The sequence below is a fragment of the Hyperolius riggenbachi genome, chromosome 9 (assembly GCF_040937935.1).
Source record: "Hyperolius riggenbachi isolate aHypRig1 chromosome 9, aHypRig1.pri, whole genome shotgun sequence".
Lineage (NCBI taxonomy): Eukaryota > Metazoa > Chordata > Amphibia > Anura > Hyperoliidae > Hyperolius > Hyperolius riggenbachi.
The window spans coordinates 9,811,730-9,834,949 of record NC_090654.1 but is presented as its reverse complement, the minus strand read 5'-3'; the positions used below and the strand labels follow the sequence as shown (position 1 = coordinate 9,834,949).

General features: G+C 55.7%; 1 protein-coding gene across 1 annotated transcript in view; it reads left to right on the top strand.

Moving 5' to 3' along the window:
• Window positions 1–23,220, top strand: part of CHL1 (cell adhesion molecule L1 like) — a 444,338-nt gene that overhangs the window by 208,697 nt on the left and 212,421 nt on the right.

Sequence of the window (23,220 nt, the reverse complement as noted above, 5' to 3'; positions counted from 1 at the left end):
TGCACTGCATGACACCAGAGCAGGAGAACTAACAGGCTGCCCTCTGTACTGCATGACACCAGAGCAGGAGAACTAACAGGCTGCCCTCCGCACTGCATGACACCAGAGCAGCAGAACTAACAGGCTGCCCTTTGCACTGCATGACACCAGAGCAGCAGAACTAACAGGCTGCCCTCTGCACTGCATGACACCAGAGCAGGAGAACTAACAGGCTGCCCTCCGCACTGCATGACACCAGAGCAGCAGAACTAACAGGCTGCCCTCCGCACTGCATGACACCAGAGCAGCAGAACTAACAGGCTGCCCTCTGCACTGCATGACACCAGAGCAGCAGAACTAACAGGCTGCCCTCTGCACTGCATGACACCAGAGCAGGAGAACTAACAGGCTGCCCTCTGTACTGCATGACACCAGAGCAGCAGAACTAACAGGCTGCCCTCTGCACTGCGTGACACCAGAGCAGGAGAACTAACAGGCTGCCCTCTGCACTGCATGACACCAGAGCAGGAGAACTAACAGGCTGCCCTCTGCACTGCATGACACCAGAGCAGGAGAACTAACAGGCTGCCCTCTGTACTGCATGACACCAGAGCAGCAGAACTAACAGGCTGCCCTCCGCACTGCATGACACCAGAGCAGGAGAACTAACAGGCTGCCCTCTGCACTGCATGACACCAGAGCAGGAGAACTAACAGGCTGCCCTCTGCACTGCATGACACCAGAGCAGGAGAACTAACAGGCTGCCCTCCGCACTGCATGACACCAGAGCAGCAGAACTAACAGGCTGCCCTCTGCACTGCATGACACCAGAGCAGGAGAACTAACAGGCTGCCCTCTGCACTGCATGACACCAGAGCAGGAGAACTAACAGGCTGCCCTCTGTACTGCATGACACCAGAGCAGCAGAACTAACAGGCTGCCCTCTGCACTGCATGACACCAGAGCAGGAGAACTAACAGGCTGCCCTCTGCACTGCATGACACCAGAGCAGGAGAACTAACAGGCTGCCCTCTGCACTGCATGACACCAGAGCAGGAGAACTAACAGGCTGCCCTCCGCACTGCATGACACCAGAGCAGGAGAACTAACAGGCTGCCCTCTGTACTGCATGACACCAGAGCAGGAGAACTAACAGGCTGCCCTCCGCACTGCATGACACCAGAGCAGGAGAACTAACAGGCTGCCCTCTGTACTGCATGACACCAGAGCAGGAGAACTAACAGGCTGCCCTCCGCACTGCATGACACCAGAGCAGGAGAACTAACAGGCTGCCCTCTGTACTGCATGACACCAGAGCAGGAGAACTAACAGGCTGCCCTCCGCACTGCATGACACCAGAGCAGGAGAACTAACAGGCTGCCCTCTGTACTGCATGACACCAGAGCAGCAGAACTAACAGGCTGCCCTCTGCACTGCATGACACCAGAGCAGGAGAACTAACAGGCTGCCCTCTGTACTGCATGACACCAGAGCAGCAGAACTAACAGGCTGCCCTCTGCACTGCATGACACCAGAGCAGGAGAACTAACAGGCTGCCCTCCGCACTGCATGACACCAGAGCAGGAGAACTAACAGGCTGCCCTCCGCACTGCATGACACCAGAGCAGCAGAACTAACAGGCTGCCCTCCGCACTGCATGACACCAGAGCAGCAGAACTAACAGGCTGCCCTCTGCACTGCATGACACCAGAGCAGGAGAACTAACAGGCTGCCCTCTGCACTGCATGACACCAGAGCAGGAGAACTAACAGGCTGCCCTCCGCACTGCATGACACCAGAGCAGGAGAACTAACAGGCTGCCCTCTGCACTGCGTGACACCAGAGCAGCAGAACTAACAGGCTGCCCTCTGCACTGCATGACACCAGAGCAGCAGAACTAACAGGCTGCCCTCTGCACTGCATGACACCAGAGCAGAAGAACTAACAGGCTGCCCTCTGCACTGCATGACACCAGAGCAGCAGAACTAACAGGCTGCCCTCCGCACTGCATGACACCAGAGCAGCAGAACTAACAGGCTGCCCTCTGCACTGCATGACACCAGAGCAGGAGAACCAACAGGCTGCCCTCTGCACTGCATGACACCAGAGCAGCAGAACTAACAGGCTGCCCTCCGCACTGCATGACACCAGAGCAGGAGAACTAACAGGCTGCCCTCTGCACTGCATGACACCAGAGCAGGAGAACTAACAGGCTGCCCTCCGCACTGCATGACACCAGAGCAGCAGAACTAACAGGCTGCCCTCTGCACTGCATGACACCAGAGCAGCAGAACTAACAGGCTGCCCTCCGCACTGCATGACACCAGAGCAGGAGAACTAACAGGCTGCCCTCCGCACTGCATGACACCAGAGCAGGAGAACTATCAGGCTGCCCTCCGCACTGCATGACACCAGAGCAGGAGAACTAACAGGCTGCCCTCCGCACTGCATGACACCAGAGCAGCAGAACTAACAGGCTGCCCTCCGCACTGCATGACACCAGAGCAGCAGAACTAACAGGCTGCCCTCCGCACTGCATGACACCAGAGCAGGAGAACTATCAGGCTGCCCTCTGTACTGCATGACACCAGAGCAGGAGAACTATCAGGCTGCCCTCTGCACTGCATGACACCAGAGCAGGAGAACTAACAGGCTGCCCTCTGTACTGCATGACACCAGAGCAGGAGAACTATCAGGCTGCCCTCTGCACTGCATGACACCAGAGCAGGAGAACTAACAGGCTGCCCTCTGCACTGCATGACACCAGAGCAGGAGAACTATCAGGCTGCCCTCTGCACTGCATGACACCAGAGCAGGAGAACTAACAGGCTGCCCTCTGCACTGCATGACACCAGAGCAGGAGAACTAACAGGCTGCCCTCCGCACTGCATGACACCAGAGCAGGAGAACTATCAGGCTGCCCTCTGCACTGCATGACACCAGAGCAGGAGAACTAACAGGCTGCCCTCTGTACTGCATGACACCAGAGCAGGAGAACTAACAGGCTGCCCTCCGCACTGCATGACACCAGAGCAGGAGAACTAACAGGCTGCCCTCCGCACTGCATGACACCAGAGCAGGAGAACTAACAGGCTGCCCTCCGCACTGCATGACACCAGAGCAGCAGAACTAACAGGCTGCCCTCCGGACTGCATGACACCAGAGCAGGAGAACTATCAGGCTGCCCTCTGCACTGCATGACACCAGAGCAGGAGAACTATTAGGCTGCCCTCTGCACTGCATGACACCAGAGCAGGAGAACTAACAGGCTGCCCTCTGTACTGCATGACACCAGAGCAGGAGAACTATCAGGCTGCCCTCTGCACTGCATGACACCAGAGCAGGAGAACTAACAGGCTGCCCTCTGCACTGCATGACACCAGAGCAGGAGAACTATCTGGCTGCCCTCTGCACTGCATGACACCAGAGCAGGAGAACTAACAGGCTGCCCTCCGCACTGCATGACACCAGAGCAGCAGAACTAACAGGCTGCCCTCTGTACTGCATGACACCAGAGCAGCAGAACTAACAGGCTGCCCTCCGCACTGCATGACACCAGAGCAGGAGAACTAACAGGCTGCCCTCCGCACTGCATGACACCAGAGCAGGAGAACTAACAGGCTGCCCTCCGCACTGCATGACACCAGAGCAGGAGAACTAACAGGCTGCCCTCCGCACTGCATGACACCAGAGCAGCAGAACTAACAGGCTGCCCTCCGCACTGCATGACACCAGAGCAGGAGAACTATCAGGCTGCCCTCCGCACTGCATGACACCAGAGCAGGAGAACTAACAGGCTGCCCTCTGCACTGCATGACACCAGAGCAGGAGAACCAACAGGCTGCCCTCTGCACTGCATGACACCAGAGCAGCAGAACTAACAGGCTGCCCTCCGCACTGCATGACACCAGAGCAGGAGAACTAACAGGCTGCCCTCCGCACTGCATGACACCAGAGCAGGAGAACTAACAGGCTGCCCTCCGCACTGCGTGACACCAGAGCAGGAGAACTAACAGGCTGCCCTCCGCACTGCGTGACACCAGAGCAGGAGAACTAACAGGCTGCCCTCCGCACTGCATGACACCAGAGCAGGAGAACTATCAGGCTGCCCTCCGCACTGCATGACACCAGAGCAGGAGAACTAACAGGCTGCCCTCTGCACTGCATGACACCAGAGCAGCAGAACTAACAGGCTGCCCTCTGCACTGCATGACACCAGAGCAGGAGAACTAACAGGCTGCCCTCCACACTGCATGACACCAGAGCAGCAGAACTAAGGGCTCTTTCACATCAGAGCTTGCGTTGGAGAACGCTCAAAGCATACGTTTTGTTGTATGCGTTTTAATGCGTTTTGCACTGCAGTGCACTGCAGTGAGTGTGCGTTTTTAGTCCGTTTTCAATGCGTTACAGGACATAGGAAAACGCAGGTAATTTTTTTTTCTTTTAGTTTTCAACTTTCTACATTGTTCCTCTGTTGCATTCTGGGACTGATTGCCTGCGTTAACGGATTAAAAACGCGCATAGTGTGCGTTTTTGTAACGCATAAAGCTAGCGTTGGCTGAAAAACTGCGCCTGGGTGCAGTGTAACGCAACGCACAAAAAGGCTGCGTTATATGTGAAAGCTAAAATGAAAGTCTATAGACTTTCATTTCACCTTGGGTAACGCAAACTTTATCCTTTGCGTTAAAACTAGAGATGGGACGACGAATCCGGCGAATCCACGAATCCCTCGAATATTGGGAAATATTCGAGATTCGTGGATTCGAATCCCGACGCCATTTCCCCCTTAACGAATCCGCCGAATCCCCGCGCGCAACCGCCGATCCCCCGCTCGTCCTCTTCCGACCCCTCCGCGCCTCCTCCGCTTGCCCCTTGCATAGATGTGAGCATTGGCTCACCTAACATCTGGCCGGGATTCCCTACCTGCCGCCAGCGCAGAGCCGCAGACCCGCAGACCTCTTGCTTCCTCCTCTGTTCCCTCTAGTAACCGCCCGGCGCTTCAGTGATGACGCGTATGCAAATGCCGATCACTAGAGGGAACAGAGGAGGAAGCAAGAGGTCTGCGGGTCTGCGGCTCTGCGCTGGCGGCAGGTAGGGAATCCCGGCCAGGTGTTAGGTGAGCCAATGCTCACTTCTATGCAAGGGGGAGGCACGGGGGGACGGAGGAGGCCGTGGGGGGGAGCGGAGGAGGCACGGGGGGGAGCGACACCTACCTACCTACCACTATACCTACCTACTTACAGGCCCCTATACCTACCTAAAGGCCCCCTATACGTACCTACCTACCGGCCACTATACCTACCTACCTACAGGCCCCTATACCTACCTAAAGGCCCCCTATACGTACCTACCTACCGGCCACTATACCTACCTACCTACAGGCCCCTATACCTACCTAAAGGCCCCCTATACCTACCTACCGGCCACTATACCTACCTACCTACAGGCCCCTATACCTACCTAAAGGCCCCCTATATGTACCTACCTACCTACCGGCCACTATACCTACCTACCTACAGGCCCCTATACCTACCTAAAGGCCCCCTATACGTACCTACCGGCCACTATACCTACCTACCTACAGGCTCCTATACCTACCTAAAGGCCCCCTATACGTACCTACCTACCGGCCACTATACCTACCTACCTACAGGCCCCTATACCTACCTAAAGGCCCCCTATATGTACCTACCTACCTACCTACCTAAAGGCCCCTATACCTACCTACAGGCATCTATACCTACCTACCTACCTAAAGGCCCCCTATACATGCCTACCTACCTAAAGGCCCCTATACCTACCTACCTAAAGGCCCCTATACCTACCTACCTACATACCTACCTATACTTAAGGCCCTATACCCTGCTACCTATACTGAAGGTCCCTTTAACTACCTACCTACCTACAGGACACTATACCTACCTACCTACCGGCCACTATACCTACCTACCTACCTTCAGGCCACTATACCTACCTAAAGGCCCCCTATACGTACCTACCTACCTACCTACCTACCTAAAGGCCCCTATACCTACCTACCTAAAGGCCCCTATACCTACCTACCTACATACCTACCTATACTTAAGGCCCTATACCCTGCTACCTATACTGAAGGTCCCTTTAACTACCTACCTACCTACAGGACACTATACCTACCTACCGGCCACTATACCTACCTACCTACCTTCAGGCCACTATACCTACCTAAAGGCCCCCTATACGTACCTACCTACCTACCTACCTAAAGGCCCCTATACCTACCTACATACCTACCTATACTTAAGGCCCTATACCCTGCTACCTATACTGAAGGCCCATAAACCCTGCTACCTATACTGAAGGCCCATATACCCTGCTACCTATACTGAAGGCCCATATACCCTGCTACCTATACTGAAGGCCCATAAACCCTGCTACCTATACTGAAGGCCCATATACCTTGCTACCTATACTGAAAGCTACCAATATTGAAGGCACCCATACCTAGCTAGCTATACTGAAGGCACCTTTACCTCGCTACCTATGCCTGGCTACCTATACTGCGGGCAACTATACCACGGATCGCACAATTCGTATGTGCAGGATTCGTTAGATTCGGCATTCGAAAGGTTCGAGATATTCGAGAACCTTTTTAGATTCGGATCCGGATTCGGATTCGAAGAAATTGTGGATTCGTCCCATCCCTAGTTAAAACGCAGAAAATCTGCCCTAATGTGAAAGAGCCCTAACAGGCTGCCAGACTCCCAGACAGTGGCTGCTGTGCAGTGATGAGCAGGAGGCCATGCTGCTCCTTCTGTATGGTGACGAGCAGGAGGCCACGCTGCACCTTCTGCATGTTGATGAGCAGGGGGCCACGCTGCACCTTCTGTATGGTGACGAGCAGGAGGCCACGCTGCACCTTCTGTATGGGGATGAGCAGGAGGCCATGCTGCACCTTCTGTATGGTGACGAGCAGGGGGCCACGCTGCACCTTCTGTATGGTGACGAGCAGGAGGCCACGCTGCACCTTCTGTATGGTGACGAGCAGGAGGCCACGCTGCACCTTCTGTATGGGGATGAGCAGGAGGAAACGCTGCACCTTCTGTATGGGGATGAGCAGGAGGCCACGCTGCACCTTCTGTATGGTGATGAGCAGGAGGCCACGCTGCACCTTCTGTATGGTGACGAGCAGGAGGCCACGCTGCACCTTCTGTATGGTGACGAGCAGGAGGCCATGCTGCACCTTCTGTATGGTGATGAGCAGGAGGCCATGCTGCTCCTTCTGTATGGTGACGAGCAGGAGGCCACGCTGCACCTTCTGCATGTTGATGAGCAGGGGGCCACGCTGCACCTTCTGTATGGTGATGAGCAGGAGGCCATGCTGCTCCTTCTGTATGTGATGAGCAGGAGGTCACGCTGCACCTTCTGTATGGTGATGAGCAGCAGGCCATGCTGCACCTTCTGTATGGTGACGAGCAGGAGGCCACGCTGCACCTTCTGTATGGTGATGAGCAGGAGGCCACGCTGCACCTTCTGTATGGTGACGAGCAGGAGGCCACGCTGCACCTTCTGTATGGGGATGAGCAGGAGGCCACGCTGCACCTTCTGTATGGTGACGAGCAGGAGGCCACGCTGCACCTTCTGTATGGTGATGAGCAGGAGGCCACGCTGCACCTTCTGTATGGTGACGAGCAGGAGGCCACGCTGCACCTTCTGTATGGTGATGAGCAGGAGGCCACGCTACACCTTCTGTATGGTGATGAGCAGGAGGCCACGCTGCACCTTCTGTATGGTGACGAGCAGGGGGCCACGCTGCACCTTCTGTACGGTGATGAGCAGTAGGCCACGCTGCACCTTCTGTATGGGGATGAGCAGTAGGCCACGCTGCACCTTCTGTATGGGGATGAGCAGGAGGCCACGCTGCACCTTCTGTATGGGGATGAGCAGGAGGCCACGCTGCACCTTCTGTATGGTGATGAGCAGGAGGGCACGCTGCACCTTCTGTATAATGATGAGCAGGAGGCCACGCTGCACCTTCTGTATGGTGATAATCAGGAGGCCACGCTGCACCTTCTGTATGGTGACGAGCAGGAGGCCACGCTGCACCTTCTGTATGGGGATGAGCAGGAGGAAACGCTGCACCTTCTGTATGGTGACGAGCAGGAGGCCACGCTGCACCTTCTGTATGGTGACGAGCAGGAGGCCACGCTGCACCTTCTGTATGGTGACGAGCAGGAGGCCATGCTGCACCTTCTGTATGGTGACGAGCAGGAGGCCACGCTGCACCTTCTGTATGGGGATGAGCAGGAGGTCACGCTGCACCTTCTGTATGGGGATGAGCAGGGGGCCATGCTGCACCTTCTGTATGGGGATGAGCAGGAGGTCACGCTGCACCTTCTGTATGGGGATGAGCAGGGGGCCATGCTGCACCTTCTGTATGGTGACGAGCAGGGGGCCACGCTGCACCTTCTGTATGGTGACGAGCAGGGGGCCACGCTGCACCTTCTGTATGGTGACGAGCAGGAGGCCACGCCGCACCTTCTGTATGGTGATGAGCAGGGGGCCACGCTGCACCTTCTGTATGGTGACGAGCAGGAGGCCACGCTGCACCTTCTGTATGATGATGAGCAGGAGGTCACGCTGCACCTTCTGTATGGTGACGAGCAGGAGGCCACGCTGCACCTTCTGTATGGGGATGAGCAGGAGGCCACGCCGCACCTTCTGTATGGTGATGAGCAGGGGACCACGATGCACCTTCTGTATGGTGACGAGCAGGAGGCCACGCTGCACCTTCTGTATGATGATGAGCAGGAGGTCACGCTGCACCTTCTGTATGGTGACGAGCAGGAGGCCACGCTGCACCTTCTGTATGGGGATGAGCAGGAGGCCACGCTGCACCTTCTGTATGTAATGAGCAGGAGGCCATGCTGCACCTTCTGTATGGTGACGAGCAGGAGGCCACGCTGCACCTTCTGTATGGTGACGAGCAGGAGGCCATGCTGCACCTTCTGTATGGGGATGAGCAGGAGGCCACGCTGCACCTTCTGTATGGGGATGAGCAGGAGGCCACGCTGCACCTTCTGTATGTAATGAGCAGGAGGCCATGCTGCACCTTCTGTATGGTGACGAGCAGGAGGCCACGCTGCACCTTCTGTATGGTGACGAGCAGGAGGCCACGCTGCACCTTCTGTATGGTGACGAGCAGGAGGCCACGCTGCACCTTCTGTATGGTGACGAGCAGGAGGCCACGCTGCACCTTCTGTATGGTGACGAGCAGGAGGCCACGCTGCACCTTCTGTATGGTGACGAGCAGGAGGCCACGCTGCACCTTCTGTATGGTGACGAGCAGGAGGCCACGCTGCACCTTCTGTATGGTGACGAGCAGGAGGCCACGCTGCACCTTCTGTATGGTGACGAGCAGGAGGCCACGCTGCACCTTCTGTATGGTGACGAGCAGGGGGCCATGCTGCACCTTCTGTATGGTGACGAGCAGGAGGCCACGCTGCACCTTCTGTATGGTGACGAGCAGGAGGCCACGCTGCACCTTCTGTATGGTGACGAGCAGGAGGCCACGCTGCACCTTCTGTATGGTGACGAGCAGGAGACCATGCTGCACCTTCTGTATGGTGACGAGCAGGAGGCCACGCTGCACCTTCTGTATGGGGATGAGCAGGAGGCCATGCTGCACCTTCTGTATGGGGATGAGCAGGAGGCCACGCTGCACCTTCTGTATGGGGATGAGCAGGAGGCCACGCCGCACCTTCTGTATGTAATGAGCAGGAGGCCATGCTGCACCTTCTGTATGGTGACGAGCAGGAGACCACGATGCACCTTCTGTATGGTGACGAGCAGGGGGCCACCCTGCACCTTCTGTATGATGATGAGCAGGTGGCCACGCTGCACCTTCTGTATGGTGACGAGCAGGAGGCCACGCTGCACCTTCTGTATGGTGACGAGCAGGAGGCCACGCTGCACCTTCTGTATGGTGACGAGCAGGAGGCCACGCTGCACCTTCTGTATGGTGACGAGCAGGAGGCCACGCTGCACCTTCTGTATGGTGACGAGCAGGGGGCCATGCTGCACCTTCTGTATGGTGACGAGCAGGAGGCCACGCTGCACCTTCTGTATGGTGACGAGCAGGAGGCCACGCTGCACCTTCTGTATGGTGACGAGCAGGAGGCCACGCTGCACCTTCTGTATGGTGACGAGCAGGAGACCACGCTGCACCTTCTGTATGGTGACGAGCAGGAGGCCACGCTGCACCTTCTGTATGGGGATGAGCAGGAGGCCACGCTGCACCTTCTGTATGGGGATGAGCAGGAGGCCACGCTGCACCTTCTGTATGGGGATGAGCAGGAGGCCACGCCGCACCTTCTGTATGTAATGAGCAGGAGGCCACGCCGCACCTTCTGTATGTAATGAGCAGGAGGCCATGCTGCACCTTCTGTATGGTGACGAGCAGGAGACCACGATGCACCTTCTGTATGGTGACGAGCAGGGGGCCACCCTGCACCTTCTGTATGGTGATGAGCAGGAGGCCACGCTGCACCTTCTGTATGGTGACGAGCAGGAGGCCACGCTGCACCTTCTGTATGGTGATGAGCAGGAGGCCACGCTGCACCTTCTGTATGGTGACGAGCAGGAGGCCACGCTGCACCTTCTGTATGGTGACGAGCAGGAGACCACGATGCACCTTCTGTATGGTGACGAGCAGGGGGCCACCCTGCACCTTCTGTATGATGATGAGCAGGAGGCCATGCTGCACCTTCTGTATGGTGACGAGCAGGAGGCCACGCTTCACCTTCTGTATGGTGACGAGCAGGAGGCCACGCTGCACCTTCTGTATGGGGATGAGCAGGAGGCCACGCTGCACCTTCTGTATGGGGATGAGCAGGAGGCCACGCTGCACCTTCTGTATGGGGATGAGCAGGAGGCCACGCTGCACCTTCTGTATGGGGATGAGCAGGAGGCCACGCCGCACCTTCTGTATGTAATGAGCAGGAGGCCACGCCGCACCTTCTGTATGTAATGAGCAGGAGGCCATGCTGCACCTTCTGTATGGTGACGAGCAGGAGACCACGATGCACCTTCTGTATGGTGACGAGCAGGGGGCCACGCTGCACCTTCTGTATGGTGACGAGCAGGAGGCCACGCTGCACCTTCTGTATGGTGACGAGCAGGAGGCCACGCTGCACCTTCTGTATGGGGATGAGCAGGAGGTCACGCTGCACCTTCTGTATGGGGATGAGCAGGGGGCCATGCTGCACCTTCTGTATGGGGATGAGCAGGAGGTCACGCTGCACCTTCTGTATGGTGACGAGCAGGAGGCCATGCTGCACCTTCTGTATGGTGACGAGCAGGGGGCCATGCTGCACCTTCTGTATGGTGACGAGCAGGGGGCCATGCTGCACCTTCTGTATGGTGACGAGCAGGGGGCCACGCTGCACCTTCTGTATGGTGACGAGCAGGGGGCCACGCTGCACCTTCTGTATGGTGACGAGCAGGAGGCCACGCCGCACCTTCTGTATGGTGATGAGCAGGGGGCCACGCTGCACCTTCTGTATGGTGACTAGCAGGAGGTCACGCTGCACCTTCTGTATGGGGATGAGCAGGAGGCCACGCTGCACCTTCTGTATGGTGACGAGCAGGAGGCCACGCTGCACCTTCTGTATGATGATGAGCAGGAGGTCACGCTGCACCTTCTGTATGGTGACGAGCAGGAGGCCACGCTGCACCTTCTGTATGGGGATGAGCAGGAGGCCACGCTGCACCTTCTGTATGTAATGAGCAGGAGGCCATGCTGCACCTTCTGTATGGTGACGAGCAGGAGGCCACGCTGCACCTTCTGTATGGTGACGAGCAGGAGGCCATGCTGCACCTTCTGTATGGGGATGAGCAGGAGGCCACGCTGCACCTTCTGTATGGGGATGAGCAGGAGGCCACGCTGCACCTTCTGTATGTAATGAGCAGGAGGCCATGCTGCACCTTCTGTATGGTGACGAGCAGGAGGCCACGCTGCACCTTCTGTATGGTGACGAGCAGGAGGCCACGCTGCACCTTCTGTATGGTGACGAGCAGGAGGCCACGCTGCACCTTCTGTATGGTGACGAGCAGGAGGCCATGCTGCACCTTCTGTATGGTGACGAGCAGGAGGCCACGCTGCACCTTCTGTATGGTGACGAGCAGGAGGCCACGCTGCACCTTCTGTATGGTGACGAGCAGGAGGCCACGCTGCACCTTCTGTATGGTGACGAGCAGGAGGCCACGCTGCACCTTCTGTATGGTGACGAGCAGGAGGCCACGCTGCACCTTCTGTATGGTGACGAGCAGGGGGCCATGCTGCACCTTCTGTATGGTGACGAGCAGGAGGCCACGCTGCACCTTCTGTATGGTGACGAGCAGGAGGCCACGCTGCACCTTCTGTATGGTGACGAGCAGGAGGCCACGCTGCACCTTCTGTATGGTGACGAGCAGGAGACCACGCTGCACCTTCTGTATGGTGACGAGCAGGAGGCCACGCTGCACCTTCTGTATGGGGATGAGCAGGAGGCCACGCTGCACCTTCTGTATGGGGATGAGCAGGAGGCCACGCCGCACCTTCTGTATGTAATGAGCAGGAGGCCATGCTGCACCTTCTGTATGGTGACGAGCAGGAGACCACGATGCACCTTCTGTATGGTGACGAGCAGGAGGCCACGCTGCACCTTCTGTATGATGATGAGCAGGAGGCCACGCTGCACCTTCTGTATGGTGACGAGCAGGAGGCCACGCTGCACCTTCTGTATGGTGACGAGCAGGAGGCCACGCTGCACCTTCTGTATGGTGACGAGCAGGAGGCCACGCTGCACCTTCTGTATGGTGACGAGCAGGAGGCCACGCTGCACCTTCTGTATGGTGACGAGCAGGGGGCCATGCTGCACCTTCTGTATGGTGACGAGCAGGAGGCCACGCTGCACCTTCTGTATGGTGACGAGCAGGAGGCCACGCTGCACCTTCTGTATGGTGACGAGCAGGAGGCCACGCTGCACCTTCTGTATGGTGACGAGCAGGAGACCACGCTGCACCTTCTGTATGGTGACGAGCAGGAGGCCACGCTGCACCTTCTGTATGGGGATGAGCAGGAGGCCACGCTGCACCTTCTGTATGGGGATGAGCAGGAGGCCACGCTGCACCTTCTGTATGGGGATGAGCAGGAGGCCACGCCGCACCTTCTGTATGTAATGAGCAGGAGGCCACGCCGCACCTTCTGTATGTAATGAGCAGGAGGCCATGCTGCACCTTCTGTATGGTGACGAGCAGGAGACCACGATGCACCTTCTGTATGGTGACGAGCAGGGGGCCACCCTGCACCTTCTGTATGGTGATGAGCAGGGGGCCAGGCTGCACCTTCTGTATGGTGACGAGCAGGAGACCACGCTGCACCTTCTGTATGGTGATGAGCAGGAGGTCACGCTGCACCTTCTGTATGGTGACGAGCAGGAGGCCACGCTGCACCTTCTGTATGGGGATGAGCAGGGGGCCATGCTGCACCTTCTGTATGGTGACGAGCAGGAGGCCACGCTGCACCTTCTGTATGGTGATGAGCAGGAGGCCACGCTGCACCTTCTGTATGGTGACGAGCAGGAGGCCACGCTGCACCTTCTGTATGGTGACGAGCAGGAGACCACGATGCACCTTCTGTATGGTGACGAGCAGGGGGCCACCCTGCACCTTCTGTATGATGATGAGCAGGAGGCCATGCTGCACCTTCTGTATGGTGACGAGCAGGAGGCCACGCTTCACCTTCTGTATGGTGACGAGCAGGAGGCCACGCTGCACCTTCTGTATGGGGATGAGCAGGAGGCCACGCTGCACCTTCTGTATGGGGATGAGCAGGAGGCCACGCTGCACCTTCTGTATGGGGATGAGCAGGAGGCCACGCTGCACCTTCTGTATGGGGATGAGCAGGAGGCCACGCCGCACCTTCTGTATGTAATGAGCAGGAGGCCACGCCGCACCTTCTGTATGTAATGAGCAGGAGGCCATGCTGCACCTTCTGTATGGTGACGAGCAGGAGACCACGATGCACCTTCTGTATGGTGACGAGCAGGGGGCCACCCTGCACCTTCTGTATGATGACGAGCAGGAGGCCACGCTGCACCTTCTGTATGGTGACGAGCAGGAGGCCACGCTGCACCTTTTGTATGGTGATGAGCAGGAGGCCACGCTGCACCTTCTGTATGATGATGAGCAGGAGGCCACGCTGCACCTTCTGTATGGTGACGAGCAGGAGGCCACGCTGCACCTTCTGTATGGTGACGAGCAGGGGGCCATGCTGCACCTTCTGTATGGTGACGAGCAGGAGGCCACGCTGCACCTTCTGTATGGTGACGAGCAGGAGGCCACGCTGCACCTTCTGTATGGTGACGAGCAGGAGGCCACGCTGCACCTTCTGTATGGTGACGAGCAGGAGACCACGCTGCACCTTCTGTATGGTGACGAGCAGGAGGCCACGCCGCACCTTCTGTATGTAATGAGCAGGAGGCCACGCCGCACCTTCTGTATGTAATGAGCAGGAGGCCACGCCGCACCTTCTGTATGTAATGAGCAGGAGGCCATGCTGCACCTTCTGTATGGTGACGAGCAGGGGGCCACCCTGCACCTTCTGTATGATGATGAGCAGGAGGCCACGCTGCACCTTCTGTATGGTGACGAGCAGGAGGCCACGCTGCACCTTCTGTATGGGGATGAGCAGGAGGCCACGCTGCACCTTCTGTATGGGGATGAGCAGGAGGCCACGCTGCACCTTCTGTATGGGGATGAGCAGGAGGCCACGCCGCACCTTCTGTATGTAATGAGCAGGAGGCCACGCCGCACCTTCTGTATGTAATGAGCAGGAGGCCATGCTGCACCTTCTGTATGGTGACGAGCAGGAGACCACGATGCACCTTCTGTATGGTGATGAGCAGGAGGCCACGCTGCACCTTCTGTATGGTGATGAGCAGGAGGCCACGCTGCACCTTCTGTATGGTGACGAGCAGGAGGCCACGCTGCACCTTCTGTATGATGATGAGCAGGAGGTCACGCTGCACCTTCTGTATGGGGATGAGCAGGAGGCCACGCTGCACCTTCTGTATGGGGATGAGCAGGAGGCCACCCTGCACCTTCTGTATGGTGATGAGCAGGAGGCCACGCTGCACCTTCTGTATGGTGACGAGCAGGAGGCCACGCTGCACCTTCTGTATGGTGATGAGCAGGAGGCCACGCTGCACCTTCTGTATGGTGACGAGCAGGAGGCCACGCTGCACCTTCTGTATGGTGACGAGCAGGAGACCACGATGCACCTTCTGTATGGTGACGAGCAGGGGGCCACCCTGCACCTTCTGTATGATGATGAGCAGGAGGCCATGCTGCACCTTCTGTATGGTGACGAGCAGGAGGCCACGCTTCACCTTCTGTATGGTGACGAGCAGGAGGCCACGCTGCACCTTCTGTATGGGGATGAGCAGGAGGCCACGCTGCACCTTCTGTATGGGGATGAGCAGGAGGCCACGCTGCACCTTCTGTATGGGGATGAGCAGGAGGCCACGCTGCACCTTCTGTATGGGGATGAGCAGGAGGCCACGCCGCACCTTCTGTATGTAATGAGCAGGAGGCCACGCCGCACCTTCTGTATGTAATGAGCAGGAGGCCATGCTGCACCTTCTGTATGGTGACGAGCAGGAGACCACGATGCACCTTCTGTATGGTGACGAGCAGGGGGCCACCCTGCACCTTCTGTATGATGACGAGCAGGAGGCCACGCTGCACCTTCTGTATGGTGACGAGCAGGAGGCCACGCTGCACCTTTTGTATGGTGATGAGCAGGAGGCCACGCTGCACCTTCTGTATGATGATGAGCAGGAGGCCACGCTGCACCTTCTGTATGGTGACGAGCAGGAGGCCACGCTGCACCTTTTGTATGGTGATGAGCAGGAGGCCACGCTGTACCTTCTGTATGGTGACGAGCAGGAGGCCACGCTGCACCTTCTGTATGGTGATGAGCAGGAGGCCACGCTGCACCTTTTGTATGGTGATGAGCAGGAGGCCACGCTGCACCTTCTGTATGGTGATGAGCAGGAGGCCACGCTGCACCTTTTGTATGGTGATGAGCAGGAGGCCACGCTGCACCTTCTGTATGGTGATGAGCAGGAGGCCACGCTGCACCTTCTGTATGGTGATGAGCAGGAGGCCACGCTGCACCTTTTGTATGGTGATGAGCAGGAGGCCACGCTGCACCTTCTGTATGGTGACGAGCAGGAGGCCACGCTGCAAATGACAAGCAGGAGGTCATGCTGCACCTTCTGTATGGTGATGAGCAGGGGGCCACGCTGCACCTTCTGTATGCTGACGAGCCGGAGGCCACGCTGCACCTTCTGTATGGTGAAGAGCAGGAGGCCACGCTGCACCTTCTGTATGGTGACGAGCAGGAGGCCACGCTGCACCTTCTGTATGGGGATGAGCAGGGGGCCATGCTGCACCTTCTGTATGGTGATGAGCAGGAGGCCACGCTGCACCTTCTGTATGGTGAAGAGCAGGAGGCCACGCTGCACCTTCTGTATGGTGACGAGCAGGAGGCCACGCTGCACCTTCTGTATGGGGATGAGCAGGGGGCCATGCTGCACCTTCTGTATGGTGATGAGCAGGGGGCCACGCTGCACCTTCTGTATGCTGACGAGCCGGAGGCCACGCTTCACCTAGAGTATATCGAAGTCCTCTGTGACTTCATCAAAGCCACGAGGGCATAGACATAAGATGTTTTCCTGTAGCCCAACTGTGCACCATCCAGCGTGCTCCTTAGCGTGACCCCCGGCACTTTTAGCTGCAATAGGACCTGGTGAATGGGAACATGTTCCCTTATAGCCAATTAGAGTCTCCCCCCCATCACATGGATGAATGATCACTGCAATGGTCCTTCATCTCTCCCCCTCTGTGGCCGGATCGCTAGAAGAAAGAAGTTGCAAGGAGCCTGTCTAACCTCGCCTGATTCCTGCGATCTACCTGCAGCCGGAGCCTCTGTTCCCTGCTCTGCACTCAGCCCCATGATGCCGAATATCCAGGTCCAGACTTGAAGTTCCACAGAGCCCATGCTAGCATCAGCGTAGCAATAGCCCCTGCAAAGGATGCAGCTGCAGGGGGGCCCTTAGAGGGAGAAGCCTGAGGGGGGAGGGCCTGGCTCTGGGGCCTTCCAGGGCCATTCTTAGGTTCAGGCGAGGGGGCAGCACGTGAAGGGGGAGCAGAAGGCACAAACAGCAGCGGGAAGGGGGACCTGACTCCCCCCTCCCTCACCTCCCGATACCATAAGTGTTACGCCTCTGCGGTTGTTAGAACTTGGTGACGGGTTTGAGGAACACTGTTGTCGAGAAAATGAACACAATTACCGATCATAGAAAAGAACTGTTATTTCTGCTTACAGAATAAAGCTTTGTGAGATTGAATGGGCTGGTGGCAGCATAGCAACCGTGCTTCAAGTGTCCTCCACAGACGACTGTCAGCAAACATTCAGTTATCTTGGCAACATACAAAAAAACCCTACAGAACAGCCTTTCACACCGAATGAAAGACTTCGGCTATTGGGGGGCTGGTGTTTTGGGGTGATGTACGGCTCATGCAGGGAGGAGCGGGTCACTTCTGAGCATTGGGTGACTCCCACAATTCATCTGCAGCCCGATAGGCTTCAGCCTATGACAGCGGATCACTCCTGTCTACTGTCTCCCCCAGACAAGACTCCTGTCTCCCCCCAGCCGTGTCACACGGCTGTCCCCAGTACAGTGCTGCCTTAGATTGCAGCGCTGTACAGTGTTATTAGACTGCGTTTTCGCCATCTAACAGTCCCTAGCGGCGATCGCAGCTGGGAGACTGATGACAGAGCGGAGCTCCGTCATTCAAGCAGGGATGCGCAATCCCCTGCAATTTCCGCCCCCAGCACTTCACGCCAAATGGCGTTGAGCAGTCGTTAGGCAATTAATAATGCAATTTGGAAGATACAATACTAAACTATCGATTGTTTTTATCTGATTTTACAGATCGTATTCTATGAAAACAAAGAGGCTGGTTGCCCCAAACCAGGGCTGGATTTACTATAAGGCAGGGTAGGCACCTGCTTACAGGCGACTGAGGATGGAAAGGCAGCTCACTCCTCTCCCCACGTGCCTCCCTCCTGCCTTACGTATGCAGAGTCCTGAGTGGAGAGTAAATGAGAGGTGACTCATCTGGGTCCCGGCATTTCACTGACCAGATTTCCCTTCAGTCAGGGGCACCTATAGCTACCTATGAGGGGCAAGGGAACAAAGGGAGAAGTGACAGCTAGGCCAGCCAGATCACTTGCAGTGCGGTTCGGCAGGGTTTGTAGGTCATGGAGGGCGGAGTCTAGGGCGCCGGGACGTCTGTGCCTATAGGTTCCTGTGATGTAAATCCGGGCCTGCCTCAAACTATTGTGAATGAACCATTATTGATCATTGGCTTGAAGAAGCGATTGATTGTCATGGTGCCCGGTATGTGTGGCTTGAAGAAGCGATTGATTGTCATGGTGCCCGGTATGTGTAAAATAGTTAAGGGATACCCAAGAAAGACCCCTGTATAAATGGAGGCTCCCGGCATGTATGAGGAGGAGTAAAAGCCCCCGCAAGTCTGCCAAGTTGCTGTGCAAGCGCTGGCCTGACACTGTGCATCTTTTGGCGTGCTCTGTCTGCACTATGGGTCTTAACAGCAGGAGAGTCAGGCAACTGGTATTGTTTAAAAGGAAACATCCATATCCCTCTCAGTGAAGGTTCCCTTTAACTCTTCCAGGCAGCAAAATATAACAAGTAAAACTGCCTGTTTATTAATATGTATTGCACTGTACATACACATGTCTCATTACGTCACATGTCGCCTCCGATACACTTTACTAAAATGTAGTATAATTCTTAATGCTCACTAGATGGCAGCAAACTACAGCAAATACTTATTTGAGACGCACAAAAAAGAAGGAATACCCAAACAGCTCACGGTAACCCAGAACCACTCCAATGTAGCTAATAAAAAATAAAAATAAAAAAGCAAAAACGCACACATCCCCCCCCCCCCCCCCCTTCCACTGACCGTGCTTGGATATGATTTTTGGATCGCAAGCGATTCCCTAGTCGAGAGGGCACTACTACAGCATGGTGACGCCCTTTTTTTCCAATGGTGCAAGTTGATTTTTGGCTAAAAGCAAATGCCCTGCATGCAGAATTTTTTTCTGTGTTTGCGATTTGGGCAAAGCTTTTCTTTTGTCCATGGGAATTTGTGAATGCAATCACACATTGTAAACTTGGCACACATGCAATAATCATTCATGTCAAAAAGCAAGCCGTGTCAAAAGAGCGGTTCTGGATGCTTGCCTGGCTTAACAAGGGCGAAAAGGGATAATTTGCATATTCAGTGGTGCATTATGGGTAACCACAAATGCTCACTTATAGCTGAATTATTGCAAATTTCCTTCTGTTTTAAGAAGGCAATTACACCAAGCATTGCTTTTTTTAGTAGCAGGGCTTTTTGGTTCCTTTTATCCCCCTATACATTCCTAGTAGTTTGGGTCACCCTGAGATGCGCGCGATCCCCTGCGATCTCCGCCCCTAGGACTTCACGCCAATTGGCGTTGCGTGGTCCTGGGGCTGCCACCACCGCGTCGTGTAGTAGTCTCGGTCTATTGGCTAAGATCAAGTGTAGTATCTGTTCTTATCAGTCAGGGAACCTTGGGGGACCTGGAAGGATGGCACTGTGGCAGGGTGTCCTTCCTAGTCATAATTCCCAAGGTCTGGTGGAACGGATCTACTCCTGGTCGAAGCTGAATGGCTGAGGGCTTTGCTTAGGCGTACTGCCCCTGGAAGTGGCGCTCCAGGTGCACCTGAAAAAACCTGGGATGTGGCAGATCCCAGGCGGAAGTAGGGTGCTTTGGTCTGTACTGCCCATATGCATAGCCAACTAACGCAGCTCCCAGGCCTTTTGGCTAGGGAGAGTGCGGAATTTTTATCACTCCGGCCGCAAGGTTGGGGCCAGCTTGCTGGCACCGGGGACTTCAGTTCCCACCCGGCTCCCTCTCGGGGGAGCCACCCGGACCATGTGGACACGATTGCCACATGGCCAGGCCCTTTGGGTAACCACTGAGCGCAGTCGGGGTCCTCCTCGGAGGACTCCAGGATCCTCCAACCCCTTGGGTGTTGGAGGATGCCACCCCCTGAGCCAAAGGCAATGGGGGAAGGTTCCCTTTGGGGAACAACCGGAAGGGCCCTGCAGCATTGTGGGGCCCGTGGCTACTCATGCACGTTTTGTGGGGGTGCTTTAGGGCACTCACGCTTTTTGGGGCTAATAGCCTTGCTTTCCCGGGACTCCTGTTGCATGCAACAGGAGCCAAGAAAGCTAAAAAAAAAAAAAAAAAAGTAGTTAAAGTAAACCTGCAATTTTTAAAAAAAGCTAAAGTTAGATACTTGCCTCGGTAGTGGGTAGCCCCTCCTCCAGAAGCTTCTTAGAGGATTCACAAGGTGAAAAAAGAAATGTAGTTTTACTTACCTGGGCCTTCTTCCAGCCTCTAGAAGTCATTTGGGGTCCCACGGCTCAGCTCCAGTCCTGGAATAAGCTCCAGGTAAGTAAAACTATGTTTCTTTTTTCACCCTGTGAGTCCTTTAAAGAGAACCTGTAACGAAAAAAAGTTCCCCTGGGGGGTACTCGCCTCGGGAGGGGGAAGCCTCAGGGTCCAATGAGGCTTCCCCCTCCCCTGTAGCTGCAGGCAGTCCAGCGCTGGCTCCTCCGAAGTGTCCCGCAATCCTCCCTCGACAAGCCTGACAAGCGCTGATTTATTTACCTTTCCTGGCTCCAACACAGGCGCAGTATCGGCTGTCCGCACGGAGATAGACGAAAATAGCCATCTCTGTCGGGTCCACTCTACTGCGCAGTCACAGGAGACTTGCACCTGCGCAGTAGAGCGGCCCGACAGCGATCGGCTATTTCCGCCTATCTCCGAGCGTAGAGCCGATACTGCGCCTGCGCTGGAGCCGGCCCGGGAAGGTCCCGTTCCGGGACGATTTTCCCTGCCGTCGTGGGACCGAGGAGGACAGGGAAGCTTCGATAGGATCCAGAAGGCTTCCCCCTCCCCAGGTGAGTACCTCCCAGGGGAGGTTTTTAAAGTTAAAGGTTTTCTTTAAGTCCTCCTCAAGACCACTGATCAGGCACTGGGACCCTGTGGAAGCCCCCATCCATGTGCAAGCACAGCCACTACCCCCAGGGGCGGGACACTATGCTCCTGCGCAGTACCACAGAGTTCCTCAGGCTTGGCATAAAAACCCAACATGGTCAGCTTTGTGCTACTGTGCAGGCATCTTGTGCTGGTTCACGGACGCTTGCGCAGCTGTGTGCACTCTGTGACAAGCCCTTGACAGAGAGTAGACAAAATGACAGAGGCGCCAGAAGTATAAAATAAAATAACATAAAATGTTTAAAAACAGGGAGGGCGTTGGTGGACTTACCTCCCCGATGCAGACACAAGAAAAAATGTTGGATTTTTGACCAAAAAAACTTTTTATTTACTCCAATTAAATTGCAACGCGTTTCGCGGGTTTTACCCACTTCATCAGGCTATAGGTAGGAGCAAAAAACACTGTGGGACAGAAGAGACAAAGCCACTAAATATTCTGTACAGTAAGCTAACTCCTGCCCCCTGGGTTCCCTCACTGTCCTCCCGGGGGCTTTATTCTCCTTCAGTCTTTGCCGGTTACTGGGTCCCAGATGCGCCAGTCAGGCTGCGCATGTGCATCAAAGTGCCATTGCTGGGAGCGTTTTGCGCCTGCCCAGGTAGTACTGCACATGCGCAGAATGCTCCAGGCAATGTGGTTGCACGCTCATCCGGACCACGCATGCACAGTGCAGCCTGACTGGTGCGACTAGGACCCAGTTACCGGCAAAGATTGGAGGAGAACAGAGCCATCCAGGAGGAGCGCGAGGGAGCCCACAGAGCACATGGGGCAGCAGGAAGCCCCAGGTAAGTATACATACTGCTCATTAGTTCCTCTCAGCTACACTTTAAAACACATGATGTACATTTTTCTAAGAGTTCAATGCAATCTCATATCTGCACAAGACCTTCTTTTGTCCTCCAGGCATTTACATATACAAGATTTCTCACGTGCTTCACCCCTCCTCTGGAATGCCTTTCCACAGCACAAACGTCACTCCTTAGATATCAAGAAACGCTCCCACAAAACTCACTTTTTGAGACACGCATATGCTCTAGCTTAGGCCATTCCACCTTTGACCTCAGGGCCGGATTTACCATAAGGCACTGTAGGCACCTGCCTACAGACGCCTGATGATGGAGGAGCGGCTCCCTCCCCTCCCCGAGCTCCTCCCTCCCTCTTTTCTTATGCAGAGTCCCGAACGAAGAGTAAATGAGAGGTTACTCACCTGGCTATTGGCATTCCACTGACCAGATCCCCCTTCAGTCAGAGGCACCTCTGGCTATTTAATAGTGAGGGTACCTCTGGCTACCTAATACTTAGGGGCACCTGTAGCAACCTATGACAAGCAAGGGAAGTAAGGGAGAAGCAGGGCCGGGCCGAGGCATAGGCTGGAGAGGCTCCAGCCTCAGGGCGCAGTGTAGGAGGGGGCGCACAATTCATTCAGCTGTCATTCCTAATTGTGTTTGAAGCAGAAAGAAATAAGAGAAGGGGATACATATCAGTGACTGCAAGCCAGATAACTAGATATTAAGGTGTTGGGGAGGTTGTGGGCCCTGTGGCGCCTCTTAGTCTAATAGCAATCAGTGTGTGCCAGCTGGGGTGGGAGGGACGGAGGGGCGCACTTTGGTGTCTCAGCCTTGGGTGCTGGAGGACCTTGTCCCTGCTCTGGGGAGAAGTGACAGCTGGGCCAGCCAGCACACTTGTGGTGCAGTTCAGCAGGTGTTTGTAGGTTCATGGAGGCAGAAGTCTAGGTTGCCAGGACATCTGTGCCTATAGGCTCCTGTGATGTAAATCTGGGCCTGTTTTACCTAAGGCTAATTTGCACTACTACTAGATATCCTAAAACCACAATGCCTTTTGGTATGTTTATTGTGCCCCCCCCATTCCTTTAGACTTTAAGCTCGTAAGGTCATTGCTCTCTCACCCTTTTGAGTCTTGGAATTCATTATACATTTTACTCATCATGTTACTTTTGTCACTATAATTACCAATTCTGTATTTTGTATACAGTATTCCATTGTCTGTATCATTATGTACTCTCTTTATGTAC